General features: G+C 37.4%; 1 long non-coding RNA gene across 1 annotated transcript; it reads right to left on the minus strand.

Annotated features, from left to right (window-relative positions):
* Positions 1–1,594: 1,594 nt before the first annotated feature.
* On the minus strand, positions 1,595–2,873 carry LOC140816616 (uncharacterized). The gene is made up of 3 exons (XR_012114605.1): positions 2,747–2,873; positions 2,567–2,663; positions 1,595–1,965 (listed from the first exon to the last, which is right to left on the minus strand). It is a non-coding gene; the product is annotated as an uncharacterized lncRNA (long non-coding RNA).
* Positions 2,874–25,298: the final 22,425 nt, after the last annotated feature.

Raw genomic sequence — 25,298 nt, forward strand, 5'->3', positions numbered from 1 at the left:
ATAATTTTAAAAATTTGAGTTGTTATGATATCGTTAACTATAATTTTTTGTAAAGTAACAAGCTTGTGATTCGACGTTGTTATATCTAAATTAAATATATTATATTATATTAACTAAAATTTGTTTTGAAAATAATTTGTGTGAAAATTGAATTGAGTGAATAAATAATTTTTTTCAAAAAAAAAAATGAAAAGTTTTCTTATTCATATTTTTTTCATCATACATCGTATAAATTTTTTAATCGTAGTTAGTGTCAATGTCAATCTATATCATAAAAAATAAAAGATAAAAATTTGTGTGAGACGATCTCGCAGGTCGTATTTTATTAGACATATATTTTATTTGGGTCATTCACAAAACACAATTCATATTTATTTTACGATACACATCCATAAAGGATTATTTATTCCTATAAATGAGTATTAATTTATCTAAAAAAATCTCAAATAATTTAATTTAATTAAAAATTTAGTTTTCATCACCATATGTCCATATCAACGGAATATCATCTATTTACATGCATGTTTTACGATATATATCATAAAGTTTTTACAACATTAAATTCCTTTAATTACAAGAATATAACTTTGGGAAAACTACATAATTAATTATAGTTGGCCCAATTTTTATTTTGGTTATTTAATTAGTTAAATTTCAATATTAAGGTTAAATATTTATTTTTAAGTAAACATAGAAGATTTTAGTTTATTAATAATTTTTAAGAAATTTTATGAACAAAATTGCAATTTTCATGTCGTAAATTAACATGTTTTAGGTTTTAATAATACAACTTCTCAATATTTTGTTTTAACCTACTAACTTAATATATATATATATATATATATATATATATATATATATATATATATATATATATATTATATAACCCTATCGAATATTGTTTATTTGATATTGATACTCTTCTACGTAGCTCCGATAACGAGAATAAAAATATATTACACAGATCGAAAGAAATTTAAACAAAAAAAATGTGAAAAATAAAGCAAAATGACACTCAATATTTGGAAACGAAAGGAAAAATACTTGTTGTTGTCTTTTATTTTTAATTTAATAGATTTCAATATGTATAATATAAGTTCTATTATTGTTGTATGAACCATGTGAGATACAAACAATTTCAAATAGATAATATTTGATAGATTTAGTTGTTTTGAGGAAAAAAAACAAAAAATCTTAATATATGAAAACCAAACATTAAAAAGTTATAAAACTACAATCTAAAACATATCAACTTACTATATTAAATTATAATATTTTCAAATTATAATATGCATTTCACACTTTTCTAAAGGAGCTTATGCAATCAGCCCGAAAATTTGTTACGCCATTGCATTGGGCGAAGACTAGTAATAGTCTCTCACGTGATAAGATAGGATGGGAGACATCTTATTTATTTACAAGTTATTAATATAAAATAAAATAGATTTCAAATTATATCATTATGAGATGGACTTGAAATCTATCTTTATCAACGTGAAATACTCTAAACATGTAAAGATTGTATTTAAAGTTTATGGTTTTATCTTTCGGAACAATAAAAAAACTTCAGCATACATTTGAAATCTGTCGAGGCTAGTCGAAAAAGGCCATCCACATACAATAATGCAACCACATCACAACATTTAAAACATACCCAAGTGACATTTTAGCAAGTCATACAGGGATTTATTCATACACACAAATAAATCTTACAACAAGCATCGATCGCATCTCGTTATCCTGCTTTATTATGTTAAGACATCTTGTTATTTTATTTAGGACGTGCATAAACATAAAATAAAGTGTAAATAACACGACTCAGAGCGTTTCATGATCAGTACTCTTTCATGAGTTTTGCTTTCTCCAAAATATATTTCCCTTCTTTAAATCGTTGGCTCGCATCGAAAGCTCGGATATAAGTCCAACCCATCTCCTCGTTGCATTTACCACAGAATATTTTAGCAACTGTGAAATAACCAGTAATAAGTTTCCTCTCCTCCTTCGGTCCGATCAATATATTCATCGCGTGATCGAAAAGATAAGCTTGCCCACTGCTTGCCTTTAAAACAACACAAAAGAAATTTGCAGCGTCGGAAAAACTGCAAATTTGATCTTCGAAATTGGCTAAATTTTCAAGTTTAAGCTTTTAGAATAGCTTTTCTTTGTAAATTTTAGTCTTTTTCGTTTGACATAACATGACATCGAACAATTGTAACAAGTTCCATATTATTTCAGTGTTTCAAGAAAAAATATTAAAATTGTAAAAAAGATAAATTATTGCACCAAAACTCTTTCTAAAAAATGAATTGCTAGAGATTTTATAAACTTGAACCAATTTCTTATTCCAAAACTAACATGTCCCACCATCATCACCGACAAAATACAAAATAGATTTTTATCCAAAAAATTAAATTTTTTCGTAAAAAATTCAAAATTATTGACTAAAACAATAAAACAAATAAAAAACATAAATGATTTAAATATTTATATTTTATACAAAAGCAAAAAATATATAGTACAAGTAAACCCTGAACAAAAATTTTCTTGCAAAATCTTTTAAACTCACGATGAAACTTTTGGAAAGGAGATCGTCGGCCAGAGCAAGAGGGTTCCGGCACTTTCTGCAGCTGTAGAGCGGATGTCCGGTGATTTCTACCATTGAACTGCAAATATTCATAAATTTTCAATTAGAAAGATCGACGTGGGATTAATATATATAAAATTGACACTTTGATGATTATTAAACCTAAACTGGGATCTTGCTTCTTGATCTGACAGTAATTATCAATGGATAAGAAGATTGAATATAGACTTTTTGGGAGAAGAATAACCAGAAGTTACACTCCAAGTCTTTGGAAAATAATTTATAGTCTTTTATATATTAATTATTATTACAGATTTATTTATTAGAGGGAAAAAATAAATCCTTAAGTTATTTTGAATTACCGCCAAGTCCCTTCACTTTCTTAGTTTAGGCTGCCTACTATCTGAATTAAAAGTATCGGTCCTAATCGTAAAAAAATCCAAAATACCGCCCACAAATGCATATGCAAAACACGTGAGATTCACCATATTTCTTCACACAAACGGATGAAGCGTCTATAATTAGATCAAAAGTTATAGTTATTAGTTAAGACACAATTTTATTTTTTTATATTCATGGTAGAGCCGAATTCACCTAAATAGGTGATAATGGTTCAAATTGTTATGCTCATGAGTCCAATAAGATGCATGTCTATCTACTAGTATTTTTTAATATCTCGTAGAGACCAGTCTTACTTTTTACTATCGTCGATCATGTCATTAATGTTAGAGTAGATGCCCGACAAGTCAACTTATAGCTCCGGTTTTATTGACTCTGATGTAAAATAATCTTTATTTTAATAATATTTTACGATTTTATTCGATTATGACATTATGCTTCATATGCATACCCTGCATGCAAGCTGCATAGATAAATTGCTTGAATATACAATAGGTACCATGAGGTCTGCGCTGCAACGTAAAATCATGAAACTCATTAGGAAGTGTACCGTATATTCTAAACAAGTTCCTAGTCGAATCAGCCGCCTAAAACAAGGATAAATATCGCTCGAACTTGAGACTAGCATATGTGACGTAAAAGTCATGTTTCATTGGCAAGAGCATGGAGATGTCCATTCACACATGAGTGATCATGTGATGATACACTGAACAACCCTCCCTCAAACTATCCAAGTGGTTCTCACTTATCGAGTGTAATAGTCCGCAGTTATGATTGTACACCATTAATCCTTTAACCCGAGACAAAGTAGGGGCTATACATATTAACATGCACTTTGATCAGTTTACCGAGTCCATCGAGGGCCATCAGGTAGCGAGGTTGGGTGTAGTTCCGAAATACGTAGGAGCAAATGCATTGTAGTCGGGGATTCACCGTTCGCCTATGGGTGAAGATACCCTATATGATCTGATGAGCTAATAGTGCAAGGAGTTTCTGACCAGAGTAAGAAATGTGCTTTAGGGAAATGTGTTTTCCTAGTTGTACATATCATGCCACTATTAATACTTAAAGAAAAATGGCATCGTTATCGAATTTATATGCAACTCTCGATATAACAATGGTTGCAGATTCGATCGGGATATATGTGTTGAAGGGACCGTACTTTATGCTAACCATGACTAAAGGTTCTTGCAGGCACTATCAGTGATACCTAGGGGATAACGGGGCGATGTTACTAGACGCTCTTACCATGATCCGATGAGTGCAATAAAAAACGAGTTCTGACATTCTTGATGAAGAATGAGGCTAACTAGGGTAAGCCTGAATAATGATAAATGTTATTCTGAATCATATAGAGATGTGAACCCACAGCTAGCTGTATCCCTGAACTATTGAGAGTCACACAAGCATCAGACTCTGTGTTCCCGTTGAGATAGTCAAATTTCAAGGGGTTGAAATTTGGCGACTATAGTTTGATGGAGATCAAACATGAAGTTTATAAAGGAGTTTATTAGCTGATTCCATAGAATGGAAGAAATGGAAGTTAGCATGATGACTAAATAAGGAAGGAGAGTGTAACTGCCTGTTTTGTAAAAGAGTTTACTAAAATTGACAGCTGTCCAATATATTAAGTGAAAAATTTTGATCTTTGAAATTTTCATTTTCTAATATATGAACAAGACTTGTATCCTTGATACATCGGCGCTCTCGGATCTTCGATTGGGGTTATAACGAGTTCGAAATAATTTATTAGTGAATTTAGAATTTACTAATTAAATGATTGTACTGGTAGTGATGACTACTCACATGCACAAATTATCATAAAAATGTTCTAGAGGAGTCTAGAATTTAATTAATCTATTAGTTAATTATATAAATTAAATAATGGTTATATAATTTAATTTATACAATTTATACATATATATATATATATATATATATTATTTGGTGATATAAAATATGTGTATTTATGTTATTAATATATCATGTATTATTAAAAGTTGATAAATATTTTAATAATATGTGAATAATGAAAAATCCTTCCCAATCTCACAAAAAAGCTCACGACCACCTCAAGGAAAGATGGAAGAAAATTTTGGCCAAAAAGCAAGTATGAAGGATCGAGTGCTAGCACCTTTGATAGGATCGATTAGGGGGGGGTAATCGTTGAGCTACAATAGCTCGGTTCTTGAAATATTGAACACCGATGAATTAAATCGAGTTTGGTGTTCAAACCAAGCGGAAAATACTCGAAATAATCCTTCGTAGAAACCGAATAAATATTTTGTAAACCATTTAAAATATATGCACGTTGAATGAGTTAAAATATTCAGTTGAAGCATTTTATCAAACACTTGGTGTACAATATTTTGGTATTTGAAGAACACATAAAATGCTTCAACAATGCATCTTTAAAACTATGGAAATCATAAGTAAATGCAATAAATAAATAGACACGAATTTGTTTATGGATGTTCGGAGATTTCAAACACTCCTACGTCACCCCTTCTTCCCCTTGGGAAGGATCCACTAGAAGAGTTTGATTTATACAACTCATTGTACAAACCCATTCAGCTAGGAATTACCCACTGCCTAAAACTGAACTCCTAGCACTCAAGATTGTAGGCAGCACCTCACAATCAGCATATTGTTTAATGTCTCATATGCAAAGACTACAAACACAATGTTTTACGTCTTTGTGTAAAGACTAACTCAACTAAACTTTTCAGCTCAAACTCTCTGTATATATGTGAGTGATTGTGTGTGAGGAATTTATCAGTTACAGTGTACATCTCAAATGTTTCCTCACACAAGGGCTTGTGCTCTCAACTAGCTGATATATTCATGCTAAGTGCCCATGCTTTGAATCCACTTCCAAAGCTCTTGTTTGATCTTCAAGATGTTGTATTTATAAGCTCCAACACTGATATATACGTTAGACACAAGAATATGACCGTTGGGAATGTTTCTGTACTGTTTCAGGAAGTGCAACGGTCAAATTCGTCTTGCTGGAAAATTTCCCGACTGGTCAACTCTGGTCAACTCAACTGGTCAATCAGTTCAACTGGTTCAGTTGGTCTGGTTCAGTTGGACTGGTTCAACTGGTCTGGTTCAGTTCAACTGGTTCATTTCAGCTGGTCTGGTTCAACTGGTCTGGTTCAGTTCAGCTGGTCTGGTTCAACTGGTCTTCAGCTGGTCTGGTTCAGTTCAACTGGTTCAGTTGGTTGGTCAACTGGTCAGCAGCTGGTTCAGTTTCAGCTGGTGTGCTGAAATCAGTCTAGCTGATTTCAGTTTGTGCAGAACCAGTAGCTTCATCGTCATTTATCAGCATCGTAAACTTCGATTCAGACTTTGACTTATAAGAATGATTTGTAGATCTTTGTCTTATCTTTCCAACGCATACTGAATCGCTTCGTTTCGATAACCGAGCTGAGAGATATGACAAAAATACCGCAGCTTCTCAAACCCAACTGATTGCTGTTTTCGTGCAGTCAGTTCGTCACTTCAGCGATCAGTTAGCCCTTGATAACATTCGATTTTGCCCAACTGATGTGAAATACGACTTGTTCCAAATTGAGTTTTCTGATCAGTCCAGTTGGCGGATTGTCGTTTGGATCATCCAGCTGAGAGATATCATCAAAATACAGAAGCTTGCCAGAAATTCAGTTTGTGCAGAATTCAGTTTCAGCTTGCTTCTTGTGTTTGCAACTTCACACTTGAGTAAATATGTTAGAAACACAATAACAAGTTTTGTTAACATCAAAATCAAGATTACGAACATGAAAACAGCAATCAGTTGGGTTTGAGCAGCTGCGGTATTTTGGTCATATCTCTCAGCTCGGTTATCGAAACGAAGCGATTCAGTATGCGTTGGAAAGATAAGACAAAGATCTACAAATCATTCTTATAAGTCAAAGTCTGAATCGAAGCTTACGATGCTGATAAATGACGATGAAGCTACTGGTTCTGCACAAACTGAAATCAGCTATACTGATTTCAGCACACCAGCTGAAACTGAACCAGCTGCTGACCAGTTGACCAACCAACTGAACCAGTTGAACTGAACCAGACCAGCTGAAGACCAGTTGAACCAGACCAGCTGAACTGAACCAGACCAGTTGAACCAGACCAGCTGAAATGAACCAGTTGAACTGAACCAGACCAGTTGAACCAGTCCAACTGAACCAGTTGAACTGAACCAGACCAACTGAACCAGTTGAACTGATTGACCAGTTGAGTTGACCAGTCGGTAAATTTTCCAGCAAGACGAATTTGACCGTTGCACTTCCTGAAACAGTACAGAAACATTCCCAACGGTCATATTCTTGTGTCTAACGTATATATCAATGTTGGGGCTTATAAATACAACATATTGAAGAACAAACAATAGCTTTTGAAGTGGATTCAAAGCATGGGCACTTAGCATGAATATATCAGCTATTTGAGAGCACAAGCCCTTGTGTGAGGAAACATTTGAGATGTACACTGTAACCGATAAATTCCTCACACACAATCACTCACACATATACAGAGAGTTTGAGCTGAAAAGTTTAGTTGAGTGAGTCTTTACACAAAGACGTAAAACATTGTATTTGTAGTCTTTGCATATGAGACATTAAACAATATGCTGATTGTGAGGTGCTGCCTACAATCTTGAGTGCTAGGAGTTCAGTTTTAGGCAGTGGGTAAGTCCTAGCTGAATGGGTTTGTACAATGAGTTGTATAAATCAAAGTCTTCTATTGGATCCTTCCCAAGGGGAAGAAGGGGTGACGTAGGAGTGTTTGAAATCTCCGAACATCCATAAACAAATTCGTGTCTATTTCTTTATTGCATTTACTTATCATTTCATAGTTTTAAAGATGCATTGTTGAAGCATTTTATGTGTTCTTCAGCAGCTGGTTCAGTTTCAGCTGGTCTGCTGAAATCAGTATAGCTGATTTCAGTTTGTGCAGAACCAGTAGCTTCATCGTCATTTATCAGCATCGTAAGCTTCGATTCAGACTTTGACTTATAAGAATGATTTGTAGATCTTTGTCTTATCTTTCCTACGCATACTGAATCGCTTCGTTTCGATAACCGAGCTGAGAGATATGACCAAAATACCGCAGCTGCTCAAACCCAACTGATTGCTGTTTTCGTGCAGTCAGTTCGTCACTTCAGCGATCAGTTAGCCCTTGATAACATTCGATTTTTCCCAACTAACGTGAAATACGACTTGTTCCAAATTGAGTTTTCTGATCAGTCCAGTTGGCGGATTGTCGTTTGGATCATTCAGCTGAGAGATATCATCAAAATACAGAAGCTTGCCAGAAATTCAGTTTGTGCAGAATTCAGTTTCAGCTTGCTTCTTGTGTTTGCAACTTCACACTTGAGTAAATATGTTAGAAACACAATAACAAGTTTTGTTAACATCAAAATCAAGATTACGAACATGAATGTTCCAACAACCTTCAAAGATGCTTCAAACACAATAAATCAATGAGCTGCAATAGCTCGTGTTCTAAGAATGTTAACACCGATGAATTAAATCGAGTTTGGTTTTAAAACCAAGCGGAAGAAACTCGAAGTAATGATTAGTGAAGAAACCTGTTAAATTAGAAAACATTTTAGCTTGTGTAAACTGAATAACTGAAAAACAAAGAATCAGTTCTCTCATATGTCAGTTTAGTTATGTTGAAAAATGAACTGACGGATGCTCTAACTGATCAAATTAATTTGAAAACAATAGTTAATCAATTAAGTACACAAGATATGTTTATGGATTTCAGAGACTTCAACTGCTCCTACGTCACCTGTTCTACCACCTCAGTTAGGATCCACTAGAAGAATTTGATTTATACAACTACTTGTACAAACCACTCAGCTTAGGACTTACACTACTGCCTCAACTGAACTCATAGCCTAGAATGAAGGCAGTACCTTTCAGCCAACAGTTGTTTAACGTCTATATGTCAAAGACTACATACAAAAGTTTATTGTCTTTGTGCAAGACTATAATTGAGTGGTGGTGGTGTGTGTGTATGTGAGAACTGATTTCTGGGTACAACACGAAAGTGTTCTCACACACTGAGGGAATTGTGCTTCTAATCTAAGCTGATAACACGATGAAGTGTTCCCTTTGGGCTGATTGCTTCTTGAATGCTAATAGGCAATGTGCGTGCCCTTTCTCTCTGTTTCCACACATTTATTATTATTGGTCTTCACTGATCTTCTATTTATTGACGGGAAACTGATTATACAATGAGACTCAATACTTGCATCTGTTGGAGCTTCAATTCGTTCATAGGACTTTGTGTCTCGACTTTTCCGACATGTCTCCAGGAATCTCTCGGCTTTAATCTTTCCTGCAACGTCCATTAATTGTAATACTGATAGTACATATATTTTACCCAGTGCGCACACCTGGATTCCATTGAATAAGCTTGTCGTGTTCTCCATACTGATTGATTCCTGACTGATGCTTTGAACTGGTCTGGTGAAATCAATTGGCTCGTCATCTTTACTGGTTACACTGGTTCAGTTGAACTGTTCAGTTGGACTTTCCATCAGTTGAGCACTTCATCAGCTGGCCGGGCTTCTGAAGGCCTTCTGCTGAATTACCTAACAACTGATCAATCGGTGGAACTGTTCTTCGATACATCAGTTGGACTGATTCAGCTTAGGCAATCAGTTGGCACTATCAGTTGGCGTTCTCGAAAGCTTAAGTTAGGCGATATAACTGATCAGTTTGGCTTCTGCTCAGTTACAGTATCCTGTGCACTCCGATAAACTATTAGGAACAAAATAATAAGTTTTGTTAACATCAAAATCAAGATTGCGAACATGAAATGTTCCAATAAAATCATATTTTCTCAATTATTGATTAAGAATCAATAAGTGTTTGTTTAATTATTGATTCAGAATAATAAGCACAAAACTAACAAAATCTTCCCATATTTTAAAAGCAAAGTCACGACCACCTTGTTGAAAATCAAGGAAAATTTCGGCCACTTTTGTGTCTTCCACTATCGCACCGCTTTGTATCCGGATTTTGAAAATTCAGAGGCTATAGTCTCAACGCGTAAATTGTTTGGATTTTTTAGTGAAAACTAAGCGAGGAAGATAGTCTTCGATCGATAGTCTTCGATCGTGGACCTAATTAGGCGATCAAAGGAGAAGAGCTGTTCGTAGGGATATACAAGAAGGGCTATACCGCCTAAACACCGGAATAGTTAGAGTCCAGCATTGAGAACAAAAATGTATAATTCCGTGTAATGCCCGAGATGAGAGTTGGTAATAAGCAATTATTAATGCATGATTTTATGTATTTATCGAAGGTCGAAGAGGCTACTTTGCGATTCGATTTTAGTGCAAAATATATTGTTGGGGCAGCAAAGACAGTGCACCTGCGGTTCAAAAGACAGTGCACCCGCGGTCGTTTATCTTGAGATGTTGAAGGTTTACAGTAGGCATACCGCACCCACGCCATAAAAGTGACCGCACCTGCGGTGTTGGGACAGAGAGGGCAACGCACTCGCGGTCCAAAGGCCAGTGCACCCCCAGTTGTTTCTTCTGATTTTGTGGAAGTAATACAGTAGAGTCACCGCACCCGCGGTACAAAATGCACCGCACCCGCGGTCGTTCCTTCTGAATTGTTGGATGTGATCCAGTACTCTCAGCGCACCCGCAGTCTACAAGGTAGCGCACTAGCGGTAGGGTGGTGCGAGAAATCCAGCATGCATATTAACTTGACACATGGCTTGGTAGAAATATAACATGCATTTTCGTCATTCCTTCAGCATCAGACCACCGAGAACAACTCCAGGAAAGCTTCAAAGTTCTCCTAGATTAGAAATTAGCTTGCACAAGATCTCACCATCCGATTTTCGATCCGAGACTAGATTCGTGTTCTTCTCATCACCAGATTCGAAAGGACGTAAGTATTTTTACATTTCAGCAGGTTTTGAAGTGAGATGATTGGAGAAATCAGATTTTTAGTACTATCATGTGTTCTTATGATTATGGTGAAATGATATTCGCAACCGGATCGTAGAACGGACATTGTATGATATTTTTATTAACTTTCAGCATGTATCGAATTTGAGATATGCAGATTTCAGCATTGATAGGTGTTTATGATGGAGATTGTGAGTTATTGTGACTGATTATTGTTGTTGAGATGACCGATATCGCGAGATTACGTTGTTATGCCGTCGAAATGTGCCGAGATTGAATATTGATATGTACATGTAACGGTTTGAGTTGTGAATTGATATTGTGCTATTTGACATTGCCATTTCAGATTGATATCGGCAAGATTTAACTTCTAGACTCCGATCTTGACAAAGACTGAGCAACGAAAGGTATAATTCAATGTTTGATTGGGGAGACATAACTCGAATCAGATCCGGTTTGAGTTTCCCACAAATCACATACTAGATTTCTATACTTTGTTATGTTTATGCTTTATATTGATTTATATACAAGCATTGAGATAGGAGAGTCATTGGCAGATATGCCAAGTTTCTAGATGTTCGGTGGTATCGAGGCATAGGAGAAGATCGACTCCGATTGTAGATATTCGATATAGACAGGGCCAAAGTCTAGGAATAAGATGTACCGCCACCCCGATCGGGAGAGTAGGTGGGAGACTTGTTATGTCTTATTCACACAGAGATCCCTAGATTTAGATATGAGTCGAGTTAAAGAGCAAGAGTCGAATTTCTTTATCTGTATTCACTAATGTGTCATAATTACCGAATCATGTGTTATGATTTTGTATGAAATTGCATGATATGCATGTATACATGTTTTATACTGGGATTTGTTCTCACCGAAGTTTCCGGTTGTTGTTGTGTCTGTATGTGTGCATGACAACAGGTGGGGCAGGATCAGGGTCGAGACAAAGATGAGAGATCGAGATAGCGTGGTGATCACGGGCGTAGCAGATGAACTAGTAGTGTTTACATTTGATATGTAGTATGTTATAAACTCTAGTTTGTATGATTGTAATGAAACAAGACATGTACTTACTTTGGTTGAAATAAAATAGAGTTATCACTTGTGTATGATTTATATACATTTGTTTATGACATTAAAAGAAAGTTTTTTTGTGACCCACATTTTCTAGCAAAGATCCAACTAATCCCAAAGATAGTTGAGTTAGAGCCCGGGTCCCCACAACAGGTGGTATCAGAGTGATAGATCCTTTAGACTGAGATAGAATTGAATGAGCGGGGGTAGATTGAATTCTCTTCCTTGCTTTTTTTGTGCTAGCATGATTTATTGCTTTCACTATTACATGTTGTCTTGTTACCTGAGTTGATTACAGCATGTATTTGCAAAGATTGAATCAAAACCAATTCTGGATCAAAGGTATATGATCAGAGGAGGACTGAGACAGATTGTATAAATTGTGTACTAATCCGTTTGATAATCAGATATGCCTCCTCGACGAGTACCGCAACAAGTAGCAGGTTGAGCACCAGAACAAGGCAGTACTTCCAACGATCCGATGGATGTGACCGCTACTCCGATGGAGAATTTGCTGAAAAGGTTTCAGTCGTTTCGACCACCGACACTGAAGGGAACATAAAGTGAAGTTGAGTGTGAAAGTTGGCTCGATGACATCGAGATTTTATTTGAATCCCTTGACTACACCGATGAGCGACGAGTTAAACTCATTGGACATCAACTGCAAGAAGTTGCAAAGAACTGGTGGCTTACCACGAAGAGAGCATTGGAGCATCGTGGCACATAGATCACTTGGAAAGTGTTTAAAGCAGAGTTCTATCAGCGATTCTTTCCCGTGTCCTATCAAAAAGACAAAGGTGCCGAGTTTGCCAATTTGAGACAGGGAATCTGAACATTGAAGAATATGTGGCAAAGTTTTCGACATTGCTCCGATTTGTTCCTCATGTCTCAGAGAATGACGAGGCCATCGCAGATCAGTTTAACAATGGCTTGAATCCGGATATCTTTACCTTGGTAAATACCAGTAGACCGAACAATTTTTCAGATGCCTTGAACCGTGCCAAGGGGGCAGAAGCTGGATTGCTTAGGCAATGAAGCACTTCTTATGTCGCTCCGGCTCCGAGACCGCCACAACCTTCAGTTCAACCCCCTCGCAGATTCGAGAGTGGTGGCAGTAGCAGCGGGAGGAAAGATCAGTTGAAAGCAAAGGGCAAACAGTTCAAGAGATCAGGGAGCAGTTCGTCGAGCTCCAGTGGATCACGACAGAGAGGTCCTGGTCAGAGTACGAGTATACCGGTGTGTATTGCAGTTATTGTGGAGGCAGACATGCCACCGAGCAGTGTCAGGGTGTGATGGGTCGTTGCAATATCTGCAGACAGCAGGGACATTTCGTCAGAGTATATCCACAGAAAAGGGTACAACAAACTCAGAGTGTAGGAGCATCTAGTTCAGTGACTCAGCCTGAGAGGCAAGCATCATATGTTCATTCCTTTCAGCTAACCCCTACACAGACCCAGCCCAGAGCCAGAGGTAGCCAGACAGTGAGCCAACCCCCCCAGACAGCAGGGTCGAGTATTTGCACTGGCAGAAGAGCAGGCCCAAGATGAACCAGACGATGTGATAGCATGTAACTGTTTTCTTTGCGGTTATCCTTCTTATGTATTGATAGATATGGGTGCATCTCATACATTTATTTCTCAGCGCTTTGCATTGATACATGATTTGCCTGTCGAGTCATTATCTGCTGTAGTGTCTATTTCTTCTCCGTTGGGAAGTGGTCTTATATCCGTGACTACGGTTAGACATTGTATATTACAGTTTGAAGGTCATGAGATTGACTTAGATTGCATTGTACTTGGATTGGCTGATTTTGACTGTATTGTTGGGATTGATATGTTAACCAAGTACAGAGCCACTGTAGATTGTTTCTAGAAGATTGTCAGATTCAGACCAGAGATGGCTGATGAGTGGAAATTCTACGGTAAGGGTTCTAGATTTTGGATTCCTTTAGTATCTGTTTTGACGATGACGAGATTGTCACAGAAAGGAGCAGAGGGGTTCCTTGTGTATTCAGTAGATCTACTGAAATCGAGCCCAGCATTGGCAGATCTGCCAGTAGTATGCGAGTTTGCGGATGTATTCCCAGACGAGATTCCAGGATTACCTCCAGTCCGAGAGGTAGATTTTAGCATCGATCTCATACCAGGTACTGTTCCTATATCGCGAGCTCCGTATAGAATGGCGCCGATAGAGTTGAAAGAATTAAAAGAGCAGTTAGAAGATTTGCTAACCAAGGGATATATCAGGCCAAGTGTATCTCCTTGGGGTGCTCCGGTGCTATTTGTGCGAAAGAAAGACGGATCAATGAGATTGTGTATTGATTACCGACAACTGAACAAGGCAACGGTAAAGAATAAATATCCCTTGCCTCGTATCGATGATTTATTTGATCAGTTGCAGGGATCCTCTGTCTATTCAAAGATTGATTTGAGATCGGGATATCACCAGCTAAGAGTCCGGGATGTTGATATACCGAAGACAACATTCCGAACCAGGTATGGACATTTTGAATTTATTGTCATGCCTTTTGGTTTAACGAATGCTCCAACTGTGTTTATGAGACTGATGAACCGTGTCTTTCAGAAGTATCTGGATGAGTTTGTTATTGTTTTTATTGCCGATATTCTGGTATATTCCAAGAGTATGATCGAGCATGCCGAACATTTAAGAATTGTGTTGCAGACGTTAAGAAATGAGAAACTGTATGCTAAATTGTCAAAGTGTGAGTTTTGGCTGAAACAAGTTGTCTTTTTGGGGCATATCATATCTGGAGACGGTATATCTGTTGACCCGAGCAAAGTCGAGGCGGTGATCAGTTGGCCTAGACCGACCTCAGTGCCAGAGATACGCAGTTTCATGGGTTTGGCAGGGTACTACCGATGATTTATTAAAGATTTCTCCAGTATTGCGAAGCCGATTACCTAGTTGACACAGAAAAATGTGCCATTTGTGTTCTGAAGCCTGTGAGTATAGCTTCTTGGAGTTGAAGAAACGACTGACCAGTGCTCCAGTGTTGACGATACCTTCAGGTACTGGTGATTTCCTTGTATATTGTTATGCGTCTCATAGAGGGTTAGGATGTATTCTTATGCAGCGAGGACCTGTGATTGCATATGCCTCGAGACAGTTGAAGCCACACGAGACTCGTTACCCAATTCATGATCTTGAATTGGCGGCCATTGAATTTGCACTGAAGATATGGCGACACTATCTCTATGGCGAGAAGTTAGAAATCTAATCTGATCACAAAAACCTGAAATACCTGTTTTCACAGTCAGAGTTGAACATGAGACAGCGTAGATGGCTCGATTTATTAAAGGACTTTGATTGCGAGATCAAATATTATCCAGGAAAGTCAAATGCAGCAGCGGATGCCTTGAGTCGAAAGGTATGTTCTTTATCCTTATCGACGATAGGTGTTTCGAATATGATTGAAGATTGCTGTTTGTCTGGATTAGCATTTGATATAGATAGTAGACCACTACGACTTGCTACGATTCAAGTTGAGACAGATTTGATTTTGAGAATAAGAAGCACAAAGAACTGATCAGAATATTCAGAAGTCAGTTGAGATGGTCAGATCAGGGCATAATTCAGAGTATCAGGTACATGATCATGTTCTGTATGTGAATAACCGTCTTGTAGTGCCAGATGTTTCAGAGTTGAGACAATAGATTTTATCAGAAGCGCACTGTAGTCGATTCAGTATCCATCATGGTGGCAGAAAGATGTACAACGATCTCAAGATACAGTTTTGGTGGAAAAAGATGAAATCAGACATTGCAGAGTTTGTATCTAAATGTTTGAACTGCCAACAGGTGAAGGCCGAGAGAAAGAAACCCGGAGGTTTACTTCAGAGTTTATCTGTTCCTGAATAGAAATGGGATCACATTTCCATGGATATTGTTACGAAGTTACCACGATCATCCCGGGGCTGCGATGCGATTTGGGTTGTGATAGACAGATTGACCAATTCTGCATGCTTTATTTCGTACAGAATGACGTATCGACATGATCAGATGGCAGAGATATATGTCAGAGAGATAGTCAGATTACATGGTGTGCCGAAGTCGATCATATCAGATCGTGATCCACGATTCACTTCACACTTTTGGCACAGTCTGCAGCAGGCTCTAGGTACGACATTGCAAATAAGTACTGTTTATCATCCCCAGACAGATGGACATTCAGAGCGGACTATCCAGATATTAGAGGATATGCTAAGAGCTGTAGCGCTAGATTTTGGCACTAGTTGGCAAGATTCACTACCTCTTTGTGAATTCTCGTACAAAAACAAGCTATCAGACGAGCATTAAGATGACACCGTTTGAAGCTTTATACGAAAAAAAGTGTAGATCTCCACTGTATTGGGATGACATCTCAGAGTTACCAGAACTGGGGCCTGATATGATTCGTGAAATGACTGATAAAGTAAAACTGACCCAGAAAAATGAAGACGGCGCAGGATAGACAAGCGAAGTATGCGAACATCAGACGTAGACCGTTAGTGTTTGAATAGGGAGACAGAGTATTTTTGAAGATTTCTCCATTCAAAGGCGTTGTCAGATTTGGCAAACGTGGGAAGTTGTCTTCGAGATACATCGGGCCGTACGAGATTCTTGAGAAGATTGGCGATCGTGCCTATCGAATCGCCATTCCGCCTTCTCTATCTGGGATACATGATGTCTTTCATGTATTGATGCTGCGTAGATATATGCCAGATACTTCTCATATTCTTCAACCTAACGAGGCAGAACTCGACGAAACCTTGAGCTATTTTGAGAAGCCGATTCGGATTCTGGATCAGAAAGAAAAACAGCTCAGAACGAAGATCATTCCGCTAGTGAAAGTCCAGTGGAGTCGCCATGGCACTGAAGAAGCAACTTGGGAGACCGAATCAGAAATGAGACAAAGATATCCCGAGTTATTTACATGATGTGAGTCTTTATTCAGTTTTTGATTATATTGCTTCTTTTACTTGTTTTGATTGATTGCCTGCGAGTTCGAGGAAGAACTTATATCTAAGAGGGGGAGAAATTAATGCCCGAGATGTGAGTTGGTAATCAGCAATTATTAATGCATGATTTGATGTATTTATCGAAGGTCAAAGAAGCGACGTTGCGATTCGATTTTAGTGCAAAATATATTGGTGGGGCAGCAAAGACAGTGCACCAGCGGTTCAAAAGACAGTGCACACGCGGTCGTTTATCATGAAATGTTGAAGGTTTACAGTAGGCATACCGCACCCGCGCCATAAAAGTGACCGCACCTGCGGTGTTGGGACAGAGAGGGCAACGCACCCGCGGTCCAAAGGCCAGTGCACCCGCGGTTGTTTCTTCTGATTTTGTGGAAGTAATACAGTAGAGTCACCGCACCCGCGGTACAAAATGCACCGCACCCGCGGTCGTTCCTTCTGAATTGTTGGATGTGATCCAGTACTCTCAGCGCACCCGCGGTCTACAAGGTAGCGCAGCAGCGGTAGGGTGGTGCGAGAAATCCAGCATGTATATTAACTTGACACATAGCTTGGTAGACATATAACATGCATTTTCTTCATTCCTTCAGCATCAGACCACCGAGAACAACCCCAGGAAAGCTTCAAAGTTTTCCTAGCTTAGAAATTAGCTTGCACAAGATCTCACCATCCGATTTTCGATCCGAGACTAGATTCGTGTTCCTCTCATCACCAGCTTCGAAAGGACATAAGTATTTTTACATTTCAGCATGTTTTGAAGTGAGATGATTGGAGAAATCAGATTTTGAGTACTATCATGTGTTCTTATGATTATGGTGAAATGATATTCGCAACCGGATCGTTGAACGGACATTGTATGATATTTTTATTAACTTTCAGCATGTATCGAATTTGAGATATGCAGATTTCAGCATTGATAGGTGTTTATGATGAAGATTGTGAGTTATTGTGACTGATTATTGTTGTTGAGATGACCGGTATCGCGAGACTACGTTGTTATGCCGTCGAAATGTGCCGAGATTGAATATTGATATGTACATGTATCGGTTTGAGTTGTGAATTGATATTGTGCTATTTGACATTGCCATTTCAGATTGATATTGGCAAGATTTGACTTCTAGACTCCGATCTTGACAAAGACTGAACAACGAAAGGTATAATTCAATGTTTGATTGGGGAGACATAACTCGAATCAGATGCGGTTTGAGTTTCCCACAAATCACATACTAGATTTCTATACTTTGTTATGTTTATGCTTTATATTGATTTATATACAAGCATTGAGATAGGAGAGTCATTGGCAGATATGCCAAGTTTCTAGATGTTCGGTGGTATCGAGGCATAGGAGAAGATCGACTCCGATTGTAGATATTCGATAAAGACATGGCCAAAGTCTAGGAATAAGATGTACCGCCACCCCGATCGGGAGAGTAGGTGGGAGACTTGTTACGTCTTATTCACACCGGGATCCCTAGATTTAGATATGAGTCGAGTTAAAGAGTAAGAGTCGAATTGCTTTATCTGTATTCACTAATGTGTCATAATTACTGAATCATGTGTTATGATTTTGTATGAAATTTCATGATATGCATGTATACATGTTTTATACTGGGATTTGTTCTCACCGGAGTTTCCGGCTGTTGTTGTGTCTGTATGTGTGCATGACAACAGGTGGGGTAGGATCAGGGTCGAGACAAAGATGAGAGATCGAGATAGCGTGGTGATCACGGGCGTAGCAGATGAACTAGTAGTGTTTACATTTGATATGTAGTATGTTATAAACTCTAGTTTGTATGATTGTAATGAAACAAGACATGTACTTACTTTGTTTGAAATAAAATAGAGTTATCACTTGTGTATGATTTATATACAATTGTTTATGACATTAAAATAATTTTTTTTATGACCCACATTTTCTAGCAAAGATCCAATTAATCCCAAAGATAGTCGAGTTAGAGCCTGAGTCCCCACATTCTGAATGCTCTATAAATGTTTTAAACACACGAAGCCCAAAAAAAAAATTTTAAACTTATGCTGCTTTTTAGGTGCGAGAACACGATGTCCCAACATTGGAATCAGAGCTAGGTTATTCTCAATCGTGTGTTTAAATTAAATCATGTTGAGCATATTATTTCTAACCACGTAAGAATTTTTTAAAAACACATCTAAAATTTATTTTTGAAAAATCAGTTTTTTTTTAAAAATTTTTGGGCTCTGCCCAGAAATGTTCCGGGCAGATGGCCCAGCGCACGCGCATGACCTTAACGCGGCCGCTAGCACCCGATTGGATCGGGCGGCATGGGCAGGTTCCCGATAACGTCTCGGGCACCGCGTTGGGTCGTGGGCTTGAATTGTTCGGGCCTAAGAGTGATTTTCTTATTTTTCAAAATTTTTGGTTAAATCGATATTTTATGAAAATATGGACGATTTTTTACCCATACAATAATTTTGATAAAATCAATTTCTTACAAAATAAATAATTTAAATTTAATTATTTATGGTAAAATGTGTTTTACAAGAAGTTTAATTATTTGAAATTAAATAAAAGTGTTTATTTAATTTGATAATTATGACGGTTAGTGATATTTACGATATACAAGATTTATTGATAATATATGATATTATCGAATTTATATAATATATGATATTATATGGTAAAAGGATGATCGTGAGTCACGACCAATGTATTAGGTGTATGTTAGGATTTTTATTTGTTGTAATTTTTGATTATTTGATAATTAAAAGTGGACATGGTTTATGGTACGTTCTCACCCCCTAAATTCGTATCCCAATGTGCTATGAGTATTTAATGTAAATATTAGAATTAGTGGGAGATCAAGATTTGAAGAAGGTGGGAATGATCCTCGGAAGGAGTTTTGAATATCGAAGACATGTAAAATATTGGAAACTTATGGAATATTGTATTTTCATCCATGTATTTACCTAGGTTATGGATATTGATCCGTATGTGATTCGTATGGATCAATTAGCTCTCGGTTATCGATCAATTTTTATTATTTATGATGTATGTGATATTTTATAAATAATCAATATGTGCGTTATTATTAATATAATAACAAGAGTTGCATGAATCCGGCAATTATATAAACGATCATGTCACGAGTTTTAAAATTAATGATGAGAAAAAATTTTAAAATTAAAATCCCTCGTATTGAATGAGATCCAAAATTTAAATCAAGCCCATCAAAATGATAATTAAAAGAAAGTTTAATAATTCCTTGCCTTCCGTCAATGCTAGTTGCATGATGAATGCTACCCATGGTCAGTGTCTGACTCATATTATTGGGGAGGCTTGGACGCCGGAAAACTGTGACTTCCATTAACATATTTTATGTGAACTAAGTGGAACTCCCATAACTTCGGCTCATATTATTGGGGGATCTTATTGCGACCGTCCATTAAGGTTCAACATTGGTGGGCCGGCCTCGACACATGAAGAGAAAGACGATCATATTATTGGACCCTCCTCAAATATGAGGCAAAATTACGCCAGGGTTGCAAGGAGTTACAATTGGGCTCTACTTTTTGGAAGTTATGATTGGCTGATATTATTCAGGATCATAATTTCGCAATTGGGCCTTGCGTACTCAATAAGGAAATTGGATTTTCCGTTTTCACCAGAGGGTGGTGAAAATGTCAAAATAGTGGGAGGCAATTCGTAAAAACGAAAGTTCATATTTTATGTCTTACAAAATATTTTAAAATATTCTGTAACGTTTATTTTGTTTTCATATCAGTATATTTATGATTTCGTCACATAATTCATTTCTGTTATTAAAACAAGCTAACCGAACACTAAATTGCAAGCTAAAATGTTATATGCTTGCTTCTATGTCAAATGAACTGTAGAGACAGTTTGAGAAAATGTTGAATGCTGCTGACATTCGAATTCATAGCAAAAGTTGCATGGTGCATGAAACTCGTATAATGAAGCACACCACTTTCAAATGAGCTCATGACTACACACATGAAAGATGTGCATCTGGCCCATGAGCGTGGTGTACATATGATTGGGTTTATTGAGAAGGTGGTGGGCCTGGAATAGGTGATTCCCAATGAGTTACTACATGAAATCAATTTTTGTAATTCTTTTCCTCATTTGACAGGTTTATGGTGAATTTCAATTTGAATAAGATAAATGATAGCCTTGAAGAGCTAGTCAAACATTTATGACTTATGAGGCCACCATAAAGTAGAGAAATGTAGTTTCTAGTGGGCTTCTCGTCAGGGACGAAAATGGCCCACAAAGTAAGGGGAAGAAATGTTCTGCCCCTTACAAGAGAAACATGCCCAATAAGAGACAAGCTCCACAAGACACTTAAATGCCCAAAAGACCCGATAATTCAGAACATGTATGTTTCACTGCAAGAATTTTGGACATAAGAAATTATCTAGGCCGGAAATGTTCTGTCAATGATAAGTGAATGTACAAGTAAACACGATTCAATAACAACCAAAAGAAAACAATATAGTCTAAACCAAGCACATTTATGGCACGTTAGGCTAGGATATATTTCCCAAATAAGGATGCACAAGCAAGTGGGAGAAGACATGTTTGATTCGTCAGACATAAAATCTCTAGAGACATATGAGTCCTGTTTGAAAGAAAAAAATGACCAAGGCCCCTTTCTTAGGTAAAGTGGAACGTGCACATGATTTGTTGAATTTGATCCATACAGATATGTGTAGCCCGCTAAGTGTTAGCATGAGATTTGGCCATTCCCACTTCATTACTTTTACCGATGACCATTCGAGGTTTGGTTATGTGTATTTAGTGAAATACAAGTCTGAAGCCTTTGAAAGTTCAAATAATTCAGAGCAGAAGTAAAAAAAAACAGTTAGGAAAGAGTATTAAAACACTACGATCAGATAGAGGTGGAGAATACTTGAATATTTAGTTTCAAGACTACCTTAAAAGATGTGATTCTATCACAGTGGACTCCGCCTGACACACCCTAGTTAAATGGTGTGTCAGAATGTTGTAATTGGACATTGATGGACATGGTCCGATCTATGATGAGATTCACTGAGTTGCCGCCATCCCTTTGGGGATATGCACTTGAAACAGCGGAAAGGTTGTTGAATCAAGTCCATACAAAACTAGTGGATAAAACTCCATATGAGATGTGGATGGGAAAGCCGCCCAAATATTCTTACTCAAGAATATGAGGATGCCCTGCTTATGTGAAGCAGGCAATGTGAGAAAAAATGGATAGTAGAGCAAATTTGTGCTACTTTGTGGGATATCCAAAGAACTCTGTCACATATTACTTCTATTATCCTAGTGAAACAAATGTGTTTGTTTCGAGGAATGCCACCTTATTAGAGAAGGAGTTTCTATTGGATAGAAAAGGCGGGATGATAGAACTCGGTGAGATTTGAGAACCACTTAATACACAAATAGCAGAATCCACACCCTAACAGCCAATCAAAGAAACAAAAGCTCTTAGAAGATCCGAAAGGATCTCAAGGACACCTAATAGGTTGAGCCTGCTTCTTGAAGAGGGTCAAGGAACTGGATGTGATCCAAGAAATTTCATGGAAGCATTGTCTGATGTCGATTAATCTAGATGGCTTGAAGCCATGCAGTCCGAGATGAAATCCAATTATTCAAACGAAGGAGGGTGATTAATAGATCCACCTGAGGGAATTGTTCCCATAGAATGAAATGGATTTACAAAAGGAAACTTGGAGCAGATGGAAATGTGGTGATCTTCAAAGCTAGACTGGTAGCAAAAGGATATACTCAAAGGCAAGGTATTGACTGAGAGTAAACCTTTTCTCCAGTCGTAATGTTCAAGTCACTGCTAGCCATAACAGCATGGTATGACTATGAATATGGCAGATGGATGTGAGGACAATGCTCCTTAATTGAGATATTAAGGAAGAGATTTACATGTCTCAACCTGAAGGATTCACATCAGTAGGAAGTGAGCATAAAGTATGCAGACTTCAGAGATCCATTTATGGACATCAAGGAGCTCGAACCTTAGATTTGACAACACTGTCAAAGAGTTTGATTTTGCCAAAAATCCTGAGGAACCTTGTGCATACAAGAAGGTTAGTGGGAGTGCAGTGACATTCCTAGTACATTATGTTGATGACATACTACTTATTAGGAATGATGTAGGGATGTATCAATCAACTAAAGTATGGTTAGCTGGTAAGTTCTCCACGAAGGATATAGGTGAAGCATCATATATATTAGGAATACAGATCTATAGGGATAAATCAAAGAGGATGCTAGGGTACATCCAATCCACATATATCGATACCATACTGAGGAGATTCTCTACGGAGGAGTCCAAGAGAGGATATCTCACAATGTCTCACGGTGTGAATCTATCCAAGCATATTTACCTAAGACTGATGAAGAGATGAAAACCATAAGCCGCATTTCATATGCGTCTGCCATATGCAATATTATATACGATATGATATCTACTCGAACTGATATTGCATATGCACTGAGTGTTGCAAGCCGATATCAGTCGAATCCCCTCGGTCCACTGCATTGGAAAGCAGTGAATGACATTCTTAAGTACTTGAGAAGAACTAAGAATGTGTTCTTGGTATACGGAGTTGAGAACTAAAATTGGAAGATTACACTGATTCTAGCTTCCGATCAGATGTGGATGATTTGAAATCGACCTCTGGATTTGCTCAATGGTGGTGCTGTCTCTTGGAAGAGTTACAAGCAAGACACCGTAGCAGATTCAACCACCGAGGCCGAATACATAGCTGCATTGGCTGTAGCAAAGGAGGGTGTTTGGATGAGGAAATTCAACCAAGAGTTGGGTGTCATTCCTCAAACAGTTGATCCAGTCTCGGTATACTGTGACAACACCGGCGCTGTACCACAAGCGAAGGAACAGAGGTATCATCATCGATGTAAACATATAATGATGAAGTTCCACATAATCCGTGAGATTGTGGGAAGATAAGACATTTCGGTAGAGAGAGTCGCCACCGCAAATAACGTTGCTGATCCACCGATGAAGCCCCTGCCAGGACCATTGTTTGAGAAGCATCACAAAGCAATGGGTATAAGACCTATGTGTTAGGATCGATTGGGTGAGTGAAAGTATTTAAAGAGGGGGGCTTGAATAAACATTTTACGATTTTCAATTCTTTTCGATGGGGTGAATCAGTTTAGTGATAAACTGCATTCGATATTCTTGTTGTCAATGTCAATCAGTTAACTTAAAAGGCGGAAATAAACTGAAAGACAGATTGGATACTTCAGAAATAAAAAAACACAAAGATTTATGGATGTTCCGAGACTTCAAATGCTTCTACGTCACCCCATCTATCTCAAGGATATGATTTTCAATAAAAGACTTTGATTAAATATAGAGGTTGTAATAACCCACTTCAATTTGGTCTTAAACACTGCCAAACTGAAACTTTTCGTATCTTTATAATTTTATCAGTACGCAACTGATATATTTTTCTAAGTACAACTGATATAAAAAGATCGAATATAGTAACAATAAGTGCTTGTGCTTGTACTAGTGCTCGAAATATAGCCTGAAAGCTATGAATATATCTGATAAAGCATGAGCTTTTTGTAACTGAGAATGATTTTCTTGTTCTAGTTCTTGCTAACTCGGTAACTATCACTCTTTTCTTAGCTCATCTTCTCGGCTATTTATAGGCTTTGCTATCAACGGTAATGTTGAACATGTTTAAATGTCATATATCCGTTGATTTTTCCTGAGTAGACACGTCATCATTCTTATGAAAATTGTACACTGTGGAATTATGATATGTGGTGCTCCCACTACAAGTTGCAGTCTGCTCTTATACAAATTGTCGGTTGTTGTCTACGTTCTTTAACTGATGACATGTCGAGCTGATTTATCAGTTGACTCTGTAGCCGATTCGATGAACTAACTGTATAACTGATCAGTCTTAACTGATAGTTCAGTTCGCTTCCAAGCTGCAGTCAGCTTTAATCAGTTCAGTTGCCTTCGATTGTTTAGCGTATTAATTATCAATCAGGCAACTTCAGTTCAAATCATTTAATTTTAGTTACGTTTAGTTGAGTTGACCAGTTCTGTACTCTTCGAACACTCAATTTGTCAAACTCCGAAATTCTGATTCCAACAATTTATCTCTTTTTGGTGTTCGAAAAAACTTAGAATTCTAGAACTGAACTGAACTGAACCTTGTAGATAAAATAATCTTCCATTTGCAAATAATCTTTCACTGTACAGATTCGCACAAATGAAAGAATTAAATAAAAGAATGAAAGGCTGTCTTCTAATTGATACTTTGTCAAATCAAAGAATAAATGAATAGAG

This window comes from Primulina eburnea, chromosome 16, assembly GCF_022965805.1.
Source record: "Primulina eburnea isolate SZY01 chromosome 16, ASM2296580v1, whole genome shotgun sequence".
In the NCBI taxonomy this organism is placed as follows: Eukaryota; Viridiplantae; Streptophyta; class Magnoliopsida; order Lamiales; family Gesneriaceae; genus Primulina; species Primulina eburnea.